The sequence below is a fragment of the Mus musculus genome, chromosome 14 (assembly GCF_000001635.26).
Source record: "Mus musculus strain C57BL/6J chromosome 14, GRCm38.p6 C57BL/6J".
NCBI classification, from domain to species: Eukaryota; Metazoa; Chordata; class Mammalia; order Rodentia; family Muridae; genus Mus; species Mus musculus.
Window position 1 is genome coordinate 94,983,438 of NC_000080.6, and position 12,790 is coordinate 94,996,227.

Genomic DNA, 12,790 nt, shown 5'->3' on the forward strand with positions numbered 1-12,790 from the left:
GAAAAAGACAGACACTACCTCAGAGTGAAAGGCTGGAAAACAATTTTCCAAGCAAATGGACTGAAGAAACAAGCTGGAGTAGCCATTTTAATATCGGATAAAATCGACTTCCAACCCAAAGTTATCAAAAAAGACAAGGAGGGACACTTCATACTCATCAAAGGTAAAATCCTCCAAGAGGAACTCTCAATTCTGAATATCTACGCACCAAATGCAAGGGCAGCCACATTCATTAGAGACACTTTAGTAAAGCTCAAAGCATACATTGCACCTCACACAATAATAGTGGGAGACTTCAACACACCACTTTCTTCAAAGGACAGATCGTGGAAACAGAAACTAAACAGGGACACAGTGAAACTAACAGAAGTTATGAAACAAATGGACCTGACAGATATCTACAGAACATTTTATCCTAAAACAAAAGGATATACCTTCTTCTCAGCACCTCACGGGACCTTCTCCAAAATTGACCATATAATTGGTCACAAAACAGGCCTCAATAGATACAAAAATATTGAAATTGTCCCATGTATCCTATCAGACCACCATGGCCTAAGACTGATCTTCAATAACAACATAAATAATGGAAAGCCAACATTCACGTGGAAACTGAATAACAATCTTCTCAATGATACCTTGGTCAAGGAAGGAATAAAGAAAGAAATTAAAGACTTTTTAGAGTTTAATGAAAATGAAGCCACAACGTACCCAAACCTATGGGACACAATGAAAGCATTTCTAAGAGGGAAACTCATAGCGCTGAGTGCCTCCAAGAAGAAACGGGAGACAGCACATACTAGCAGCTTGACAACACATCTAAAAGCCCTAGAAAAAAAGGAAGCAAATTCACCCAAGAGGAGTAGACGGCAGGAAATAATCAAACTCAGGGGTGAAATCAACCAATTGGAAACAAGAAGAACTATTCAAAGAATTAACCAAACGAGGAGTTGGTTCTTTGAGAAAATCAACAAGATAGATAAACCCTTAGCTAGACTCACTAAAGGGCACAGGGACAAAATCCTAATTAACAAAATCAGAAATGAAAAGGGAGACATAACAACAGATCCTGAAGAAATCCAAAACACCATCAGATCCTTCTACAAAAGGCTATACTCAACAAAACTGGAAAACCTGGACGAAATGGACAAATTTCTGGACAGATACCAGGTACCAAAGTTGAATCAGGATCAAGTTGACCATCTAAACAGTCCCATATCACCTAAAGAAATAGAAGCAGTTATTAATAGTCTCCCAACCAAAAAAAGCCCAGGACCAGATGGGTTTAGTGCAGAGTTCTATCAGACCTTCAAAGAAGATCTAATTCCAATTCTGCACAAACTATTTCACAAAATAGAAGTAGAAGGTACTCTACCCAACTCATTTTATGAAGCCACTATTACTCTGATACCTAAACCACAGAAAGATCCAACAAAGATAGAGAACTTCAGACCAATTTCTCTTATGAATATCGATGCAAAAATCCTCAATAAAATTCTCGCTAACCGAATCCAAGAACACATTAAAGCAATCATCCATCCTGACCAAGTAGGTTTTATTCCAGGGATGCAGGGATGGTTTAATATACGAAAATCCATCAATGTAATCCATTATATAAACAAACTCAAAGACAAAAACCACATGATCATCTCGTTAGATGCAGAAAAAGCATTTGACAAGATCCAACACCCATTCATGATAAAAGTTTTGGAAAGATCAGGAATTTAAGGCCCATACCTAAACATGATAAAAGCAATCTACAGCAAACCAGTAGCCAACATCAAAGTAAATGGAGAGAAGCTGGAAGCAATCCCACTAAAATCAGGGACTAGACAAGGCTGCCCACTTTCTCCCTACCTTTTCAACATAGTACTTGAAGTATTAGCCAGAGCAATTCGACAACAAAAGGAGATCAAGGGGATACAAATTGGAAAAGAGGAAGTCAAAATATCACTTTTTGCAGATGATATGATAGTATATATAAGTGACCCTAAAAATTCTACCAGAGAACTCCTAAACCTGATAAATAGCTTCGGTGAAGTAGCTGGATATAAAATAAACTCAAACAAGTCAATGGCCTTTCTCTATACAAAGAATAAACAGGCTGAGAAAGAAATTAGGGAAACAACACCCTTCTCAATAATCACAAATAATATAAAATATTTTGGCGTGACTCTAACTAAGGAGGTGAAAGATCTGTATGATAAAAACTTCAAATCTCTGAAGAAAGAAATTAAAGAAGATCTCAGAAGATGGAAAGATCTCCCATGCTCATGGATTGGCAGGATCAACATTGTAAAAATGGCTATCTTGCCAAAAGCAATCTACAGATTCAATGCAATCCCCATCAAAATTCCAACTCAATTCTTCAACGAATTGGAAGGAGCAATTTGCAAATTTGTCTGGAATAACAAAAAACCTAGGATAGCAAAAAGTCTTCTCAAGGATAAAAGAACTTCTGGCGGAATCACCATGCCAGACCTAAAGCTTTACTACAGAGCAATTGTGATAAAAACTGCATGGTACTGGTATAGAGACAGACAAGTAGACCAATGGAATAGAATTGAAGATCCAGAAATGAACCCACACACCTATGGTCACTTGATCTTCGACAAGGGATCTAAAACCATCCAGTGGAAGAAAGACAGCATTTTCAACAATTGGTGCTGGCACAACTGGTTGTTATCGTGTAGAAGAATGCGAATCGATCCATACTTATCTCCTTGTACTAAGGTCAAATCTAAGTGGATCAAGGAACTTCACATAAAACCAGAGACACTGAACCTTATAGAGGAGAAAGTGGGGAAAAGCCTTGAAGATATGGGCACAGGGGAAAAATTCCTGAACAGAATAGCAATGGCTTGTGCTGTAAGATCGAGAATCGACAAATGGGACCTAATGAAACTCTAAAGTTTCTGCAAGGCAAAAGACACCGTCAATAAGACAAAAAGACCACCAACAGATTGGGAAAGGATCTTTACCTACCCTAAATCAGATAGGGGACTAATATCCAACATATATAAAGAACTCAAGAAGGTGGACTTCAGAAAATCAAATAACCCCATTAAAAAATGGGGCTCAGAACTGAACAAAGAATTCTCACCTGAGGAATACCGAATGGCAGAGAAGCACTTGAAAAAATGTTCAACATCCTTAATCATCAGGGAAATGCAAATCAAAACAACCCTGAGATTCCACCTCACACCAGTCAGAATGGCTAAGATCAAAAATTCAGGTGACAGCAGATGCTGGCGAGGATGTGGAGAAAGAGGAACACTCCTCCATTGTTGGTGGGAGTGCAGGCTTGTACAACCACTCTGGAAATCAGTCTGGCGGTTCCTCAGAAAACTGGACATAGTACTACCGGAGGATCCAGCAATACCTCTCCTGGGCATATATCCAGAAGATGCCCCAACAGGTAAGAAGGACACATGCTCCACTATGTTCATAGCAGCCTTATTTATAATAGCCAGAAGCTGGAAAGAACCTAAATGCCCCTCAACAGAGGAATGGATACAGAAAATGTGGTACATCTACACAATGGAGTACTACTCAGCTATTAAAAAGAATGAATTTATGAAATTTCTAGCCAAATGGATGGACCTGGAGGGCATCATCCTGAGTGAGGTAACACATTCACAAAGAAACTCACACAATATGTATTCACTGATAAGTGGATATTAGCCCCAAACCTAGGATACCCAAGATATAAGATATAATTTGCTAAACACATGAAACTCAAGGAGAATGAAGACTGAAGTGTGGACACTATGCCCCTCCTTAGATTTGGGAACAAAACACCCATGGAAGGAGTTACAGAGACGGAATTTGGAGCTGAGATGAAAGGATGGACCATGTAGAGACTGCCATAGCCAGGGATCCACCCCATAATCAGCATCCAAACGCTGACACCATTGCATACACTAGCAAGATTTAATGAAAGGACGCAGATGTAGCTGTCTCTTGTGAGACTATGCCGGGGCCCAGCAAACACAGAAGTGGATGCTCACAGTCAGCTAATGGATGGATCATAGGGCTCCCAATGGAGGAGCTAGAGAAAGTAGCCAAGGAGCTAAAGGGATCTGCAACCCTATAGGTGGAACAACATTATGAGCTAACCAGTACCCCGGAGCTCTTGACTCTAGCTGCATATATATCAAAAGATGGCCTAGTCGGCCATCACTGGAAAGAGAGGCCCATTGGACTTGCAAACTTTATATGCCCCAGTACAGGGGAATACCAGGGCCAAAAAGGGGGAGTGGGTGGGCAGGGGAGTGGGGGTGGGTGGATATGGGGGACTTTTGGTATAGCATTGGAAATGTAAATGAGTTAAATACCTAATAAAAAATGGAAAAAAAAAAGAATTTCCATTCTGGAAATCCTGAAAAGAAAATCGAATACATATCAAGAAATATAAACTAGAGAAAGCTGAAGGATATAACAATCTTTTTCCACATACAAAAGACTTTGCTGGAACTGTAAATATTCCCAGTATGAAGGTTCTACACATATGAAGGTACATAGCTTCTGTTATCTAGGGTAATAAGGGTGGAGCATATGGAATCCAGTTATCTCCTTTGATTTCTGTTTCTGTATGGAATGGAAAAAAATTTGAAGAAGAAGAAGAAGAAGAAGAAGAAGAAGAAGAAGAAGAAGAAGAAGAAGAAGAAGAAGAAGAAGAAGAAGAAGAAGAAGAAGAAGAAGAAGAAGGAGAAGAAGGAGAAGAAGAAGAAGAAAAAGAAAGAAGAAGAAGAAGAAGAAGAAGAAGAAGAAGAAAGAAGAAGAAAAAGAAAAGGAAAAAGAAAGAAAAAGAAGAAGAAAGTAGAAGAACAAAAAGAAGAGAGTAGAAGAACAAGGAGAACAAGAACAAGAAGAACAAGAACAAGAAAAAGGAACTAGTAGAGGAAGAAGAAAAAGAAGAACAAGAAGAACATGGAGAACATGGAGATTAGGAAGAGGAAGAAGAAGGAGGATGAGGGAGAGGAAGAGGAGAAGGAGAAGAAAAAGTTGAAGAAGGGGAGGAGGAGGAGGAGAATGAGGGAGAGGAAGAGGAGAAGAAGGAGAAGAAGGTGAAGAAGGGGAGGAGGAGGGGGAGGAAGAGGAGGAGGAGGAGGAGGAGATTTGACAAAGTCGTTCTCTAAAAATTTAAGCATGGTGTCATTTAGTGTTTTCTAAATTACTCTTTGAATTTTTACCATAGTTACATGATTCATAACACCTGATCACATGATTCCAGTGAATAAAATGTATGGTAAAAAACTTCCTCAATTTGAATAGATTTTAGTAAAACCATAAGTGAATATTACTAAAGCAGGAAAATATCTAGTTTTCTATGAATCTAGAAGGAAATAACCCACAAAATAACTGGGAATGATTGTGTCTGTGACAACACATTTTTAAAACTTTTAAACAACATTTCTTACATTAATGCATGTATTTGCATATATATGTATGTATTATGTATTTTGTTTTACTTTTTACATCCCAAACGCTGCTTCCACCCACCCCCTGTTCCTCCCTCACAGACTCCCTGTTCCCATCCTCCTCCATCACCTTTTCCACTGAAACGTGTCTTTCTCTGATTATGCCCCAACCCTGGACCATCAAATCAAGTCTGCAAGATTAGGCATATCTTCTCCCACTGAGGGCAGACAAGACAGCTATGGAGACAGTGGGCTACACATATGCTGGGGAACTTGTTTCATCCTGTGGATATCCTTGGGTTGGTGTCACAGTCTCTGAGTGTTCTAAGGGTTGACGTTTGTTGACACTGTTCGTCTTCTTGTGGGGTTCCCAACTCCTTTAGAACCCTTAATCCTTCCGCCAAATTTTCCTTAAGAGTCTCCGACTTCTGATCAATGTTTGGCTATGGACATCTCCATCTGCTTCAGTCAGCTGCTGGGTAGATCCCCTCAAAGGCTAGACTCCTTTCTGCAAGCCTAGCAAAGTATCAGTAATAATGTTAGGTGTTGGTGCTTGCCAGTGGGATGGGTGGCAAGTTGGCCTGTTATTGATTAGGCATTCCTTCGGTCTCTGCTCCATCTTTGTGCATTTTTGTTAGACAGGACAAATTTTGGGTTGAAATTTTTGTGGATGGATTTATATCCTTATCTCTTAATTGGGGATCCTGCCTGGCTATCAGAGGTAGCCTTTTTAGGTTCCATATGTCCACTTTTGGATATCATTTGGCAAACCATCCCCTTATTTTCTTTTGAAATTCTTTATAATTTGGTATAAGATAGGATATAAATTAGTAGTAGACTACAACTATATCAACAATATTGTTATAAGGCAGAATTTACAAATCATAGAAAATTGCAAATAAACAAAAATAAATTAGTAAGTTATACCATCTATTAAATTATCTACAGTATCATAAAGAAAGCCATGAATTTGAAGTTGACATTCTACAGGAGTCACGGCCAAATTTGTTTTTCCTAGATTTCCAACAGAAATGGCTTAGACACTTGTTCAGGGAATCAGAATGAAGTAATTGTTCCTTGTTCAGAAAGCAGTGAAGGCAGAAAGAGGTTTTATCCAATGAAACAACACGAGGGAGAGTGAGCATAGGTCAGATGATGTAAAATATGATTTTAAGGTACCACTGCTATTTACTGTGATACAGTGTTTTTCACTGCACTTGTTAAGGTCTCTTGGCTTGACTGTATTCTTGTTGAAATTATCTGGCTACAATAACTAAGAATCTATCCATTCTTAATTCACTGTTCCATGTGATAAAGATTCAGTGATTGGTCTCTTTTATTATTATTTTTATTAGATATTTTCTTTATTTACATTTCAAATGTTATCCCCTTTCCTGGCTTCCCCTCTGAAAACCCCCTATCCCATCCCGCCTCCTCCTGCTTACCAACCCACCCACTCCAGCTTCCTGGTCCTGGCATTAACCTACACTGTGTCATTGACCCCTCACAGGACCAGTTCTTGGTCTTTATAGTATTATCATTCAAGAATGCTTTCTGTGAATCCCCAAGTCAGCATACAGGGAAACAACAAAGGAATGCTCAGAAGAAAAAGAAATCAAGGTTGATTCGAATCAAATGGAGTTATCTAGGTCAGTGTCTGGTATACCTTCTGCTATACTTAGAAACAATGTTATGGTTCAACCACAACAGAACCTAACATTTTACTTCATGGATTTTATATAATATAGAGAGATCCACATAACACTGTGTTATTATGCTTTTATATTTAATGAAATGTAAAGGTACTTTGCAGGTGAATATAAAGATATGGGTAATTGTAATTTAAAACATTCCACAGGAAATATTTGTGTAAGAAATATTTGACAGCGAATGAATACCTACAAGTGATTTAATCAAAAATATTTTCTGGATTAATGTTGATATACTTTGAAACTGCACAGATATATAAAAGTCTCAGAATGTGTTAGTTATTAATATTTTACAGGGTAAAGTAAATTGTATGTTAAAAGTAAGGACTAAGGGAATGATTTGTGGTTTGAAATCACTGACAGCTCTTCTGAATGACTTCAGTCCAGTTTCTAGAACCTAAATACCAACTAACATCTGTCTCTAACTTCAGGTGCAAAGGAAGCTGAAACCCTATCCTGTTTTCATGGTACACTACGTATATGAGGTGCACAGACATAGACAGAGTAAACATGTTTTTTATTTAATTTTTTAAAAAAGATTCATTTATTTTTTATTTATATGAGTATACTGCAGCTGTCTTCAGACAGACACTAGAAGAGTGCATCAGATACCATTACAGATGGTTGTGAGACACCAAGTGGTTTCTTGGAATTGAACTCAGGACCTCTGGTAGAACAGTCAGTGCTCTTAACTGCTAAGCCATCTCTCCTGCCCAAGAGTAAACACGTTTATGCAAAAAATAAAGGTATAAATTAATCTCAAAATAAGTCATTTATTACATGATAAATGTAGTAAAGCAAGTGGGAAGAAAGATTTTCATAACTTTTATTCTAAATTCTAAAATCATCTTATAATCTCAAATTATCATTAAATTAATTTTTCTAAATTTGAAACACTAAAATTAAATAACATCACAAAAATGCCTTGTGTTAGATAAGGCAATTTGTTGTTATTTAGACAATTAATTTATCTTATTAATTTTAGTTATGTATAATTATTAAATTTAAGAAGTTCTGAAAATATATCAATAGTCCATTCTAATGCAGATTTAGCCAATCATTGAATCTTATTGATGAACTAGAAAATATATTTATCACACACACAAATCTGTTTTTCTACAGTGCATAAGTTTTTAAAAGAAGTATATAGTTTAAGAATGATTGTGTTTATTATAAGTGCAAGTATAGAAATTTTACATGTGGCAGTGCATAAAAGTGGAGATAAATTCAAACATATATTTCCATACTATTCATTAGAATATTTTAGTAGTGTTATCCAACAATTAAGACAATTACTTGGATAGTTTATGATTGTGCAATAAAGAGTTAAGAGATGCAATTGCTAGTATGAGTCATTTGTTTCAATGCTTTAAACTCACTGATAGTATATATGTGTGTGTGTGTGTGTGTGTGTGTGTGTGTGTGTGTGTGTGTGTGTGTGTGTGTAAAAACAGAGGTTATTTATTCTAATAATTGGAGAAGATTTTCAAATTATGACTATGCTTTTTTCTAAATTGGTTGCCAGTTAATCTCTTTCATTTTTGGTAAGATTCCTAATGCAATAAAGGTGACAGAAACATGAAGAAGAAAAATAGGACAAAAGTATCCATATATTACTGTGAAATAATAGTCAAAAGATAAATGGGTACCACCACATTGTACAATAAGAATAAAATAAAATATAACTTGTTCCATTTACTTCTAATTTTTTCCTCTTTGAGTCAATTATATTCAGTAACAGAATTTTACACAGGACTTTGGTTATAATTATTTAAAGTAAATATGAGGTCTATATTATCTAAAATATATGTATTGATGGCATGTGTTTTCTAATATGTTTCTGACATTTTTCTTTATATGTGTCCTCTTAAGATATGTTAATCAATTATAGTTGTGAATGATTTGATTACATCAAAGGTAGTGTTAATAGAAGTCCAAGGACAAATGTGTGTCATTTCTCAGTGACATGTTTCATTATCTTATTTGTTCATCATGTTTTTAATGCAATTTTCAACGGCAGTACCTAAAATCAATATTGTTGCAAAAAATAGACTTCAGATTATTCTAGAAATGATATCGGTTTGAAATTGCACCAAGAATGATTCTGCAGTTTCTAGCATTTATATATGTGTAGAATTTAAGTAGTGTTAAACATGTTTAAATGACTTTGTAACAAAATTCATTTAAATATATAAATTAATTAACCTTATAGATTTTAATAGGAATTTTATTTAAGAAATTTAATTTCTGAAATTATCATTCTTAATATAACATATATATTTATTTACTCAAGCCTATGATGAAACATACTTCACAAATAAGAGAAATATTGAGTAGTAAAATGTATGACATGTTAAAACATGTACTTAAATATAAACACACCATTATGTTTTAAAGAAATAGTGCTGAATATCATACTTTGAGAACTAGATTAGATTCTCTGTCTTAATATTTTTAAAAGCAATAGTAGAAGTACTTGAATTATCTGAAATAAATTATAAAAAATTTATTTGTAATAATAAGCAAAATAAAAATAAATATATCAAGAAAAATAACTATTGGCACAAAGTTAAATTCTGTATTGGACCCATTTTTATTGTTGTCACTACAGCAAGTTTTATACATCCAATGTATTCAGAATGCTAAATTTTTACCTACTTGCAACTAGATTTAGAAATTGAAAGTTTGATCTTCAGTCTTTCTTATAAGGGGAAACAAAAAATGTATGGGGTCAGATACAGAGACAAAGTGTGGAGCAGAGACTGAAGGTAAAGCCATCCAGAGACTGCCACACCTGTGGATCCATCCCACATACAGACACCAAACCCAGAAACTATTGTGGGTGCTAAGTGCTTGCTGACAGGAGCCTGATATAGCTGTCTCCTGAGAGGCTCTGCCAGTGCCTGACAAATACAGAGGTGGATACTCAGAGCAAGCCATTGGACTGAGCACATAGTCCTCAATGGAGGAGCTAGAGAAAGGGCCAAAGGAGCTGAAGGGGTGTGCAGCCCATAGGAGGAACAACAATATGAACCAACCAGTAACCCAGAGCTCCCAGGGACTAAACCACCAACCAAAGAGTACACATGGAGGGACCCATGTCTCCACCCACATATGTAGCAGAAGATGGCCTTGTTGGTGATCAATGGAGGAGAGGCTCTTGGTCCTGTGAGTGCTAGAAGCCCCAGAGTAGGGTAATGCCAGGACCAGAAAATAGGAGTGGGTAGGTTGGTGAGCAGGGGGAAGAGGGAGTGAATAGCGAGTTTTCAGAAGGGAAACTAGGAAAGGAGATAACATTTGAAATGGAAATAAAGAAAATATCCAATAAAAAATTTCATAATAGAAAAAAAAAGAAAAAGAAAAGAAAGTAAGTAAGTTTGAATTCAAGCACATTGGTTACTTACAAACTAAATTTCATGAAGACAAGCTTGCCTTTTGTCCCTTAGTTTCTATCATGTAAGGACTGCGTTTATCTACAGCGTAATTTTCAGATAAAGCATAATAGACAAATATAGGCTAAACAATAGCTTTCTCGTCTAGGTATTCCTTTTTTAGTGAGGAATGCTCATTCCTAATATTCTTTTATTTTAATTAGGTATTTTCTTCATTTACATTTCTAGTGCTATCCCAAAAGTCCCCCATACCCTCCCACCCCATTCCCCTACCCACCCACTCCCACTTCTTGGCACTGGCGTTCCCCTACACTGAGGCATATAAAGTTTGCAAGACCAATGGGCCTCTCTTTCCAATGATGGCTGACTAAGCCATCTTCTGATACATATGCAGCTGGAGACACGATCTCTGGCAGTACTGGTTAGTTCATATTGTTGTTCCACCTATATGGTTGCAGATCCCTTTAGCTCCTTGGGTATTTTCTCTAGCTCCTCCATTGGGGGCCCTTTGATCCATCCAATAGCTAACTGTGAGTATCCACTTCTGTTTTGGCTAGGCCCCGGCATAATCTCACAAGAAACAGCTATATCAGGGTCCTTTCAGCCTAAAATTCTAAAGAGGCATTTCATGTGGAGTCTCACACAGGTTATTATAACATTCAGTGTAATTATTTTCTATAAAATAAGAATTGGTCTACCACTGTTTACTGAATTAATGGTAATAAAATAGCGAGATATGAGGTAGTCACTACATATTTTAAGGAGTATATCTCTCTTGTTTCCCCTTCATTAAACTGTTTCTGGTTTACAACATTTCACCACTTGGGGGCTATTTGTACAGCCTTCTTTTTTAGTGATTAAAATGCTACTATTTAGTGAATCCATTAACAAGAAAGTGACTAATTATGAACATTAACTGTAAAGATTATGGGAAGGACAACATATTTCATTGTGTGTTAAGAAACTGCTATGTTGAAGCTTGCATCTATAATTAATGAATATAACATGTAATTGATAACTGAAAAAATATTCACAAAGAAGAAATACATGCAAACACTAAAGGAATGATGCAAGAAACAGTAAATGAAGAGTTTCCATTATGGTTTTCAGTCTTGGGATGCAGCTGGAGATCAAATGTCAGATACCACAGACCACATTCTTCCCATAGCATCTCCACAGAACTCAACCCCACTGCTTGGTCTGCTTATTCATTCATTGGTGGGAGGTTCTGAGGACACATTCTGGAAGTACTTTTTTTTTCTTTCACAAATTTCCAACTTCATCATCTCCATTCCATCTTTTCTTGAAGTGAGAAATACTGTTTCATGAGCCAATGTGTTTATAGAGTTTGATATGATACGAGCAAGCATTAAATACTGAGAAATCAAAGAATAAACGTTGGTAAGTGTTTTGATACTTGACATTAAGGTATGCATATATCATATTTTATTAGAGACAAATAAGGTAAAAATACAACTAGAAAAGCTGAGAACCTGGGGTATTATAAAGTATTTTATCCTGGAAATGTGTGCAATGATATGAGAATTAAAGAAAAGGAATTCTCACATCAAACCACTAGATCTCCATGCAATTTGACAGTTACAAACAAACAAACAAACAGACAAACAAACAAAGCATCTCAATTCAATAACAGAAAAAAAATGAATGAAAGATTATTATGAAGAAATTGAGTATTCTAATATTTTACAGAGATTGATAAAAAAAGACATGACAAAAATGTTTTGAATATAACCTTTTTGTGAATGTTCAATTTAACACAGTATATGTTACCCCTGTGTTACAGTGAGATGAGCTAGCAGAAGTATGAGAGATTAGAGCACCGATCTTAAATGACATTTTAAAATAGGGCTACTAGGATACCCTAAAAAGTATAGAGTAAGGTGTGAGACAGATGATTTACCAGTTATTTTAGGCCTCTGTTCTGATACATCAAAATCATAGATTTTTCTAGGAACCTAGTTGTTCAAGACAATGAAGTGAGCAGTTTTATAAGAAATGAATGGCTAGTGGTGGTAGAAGATATGTAGAAGGAATAGGGACTGTCTTTTGAAATCATATAATTCATTTTCTTGAGGAAATAGAAAGAGATCATTTCTTGACAGCAGGACAATAATAAAAGTAATGAATATCTGGAAAGAGAAGAGAGTGTGAAAGAATGATTCCACAGAGCAGCTAATAGAATATACAGATGCAAACCCTCAAGTTGGCAGCACTCAGTCACCACCTATGCTGGTCAGTGCTACAG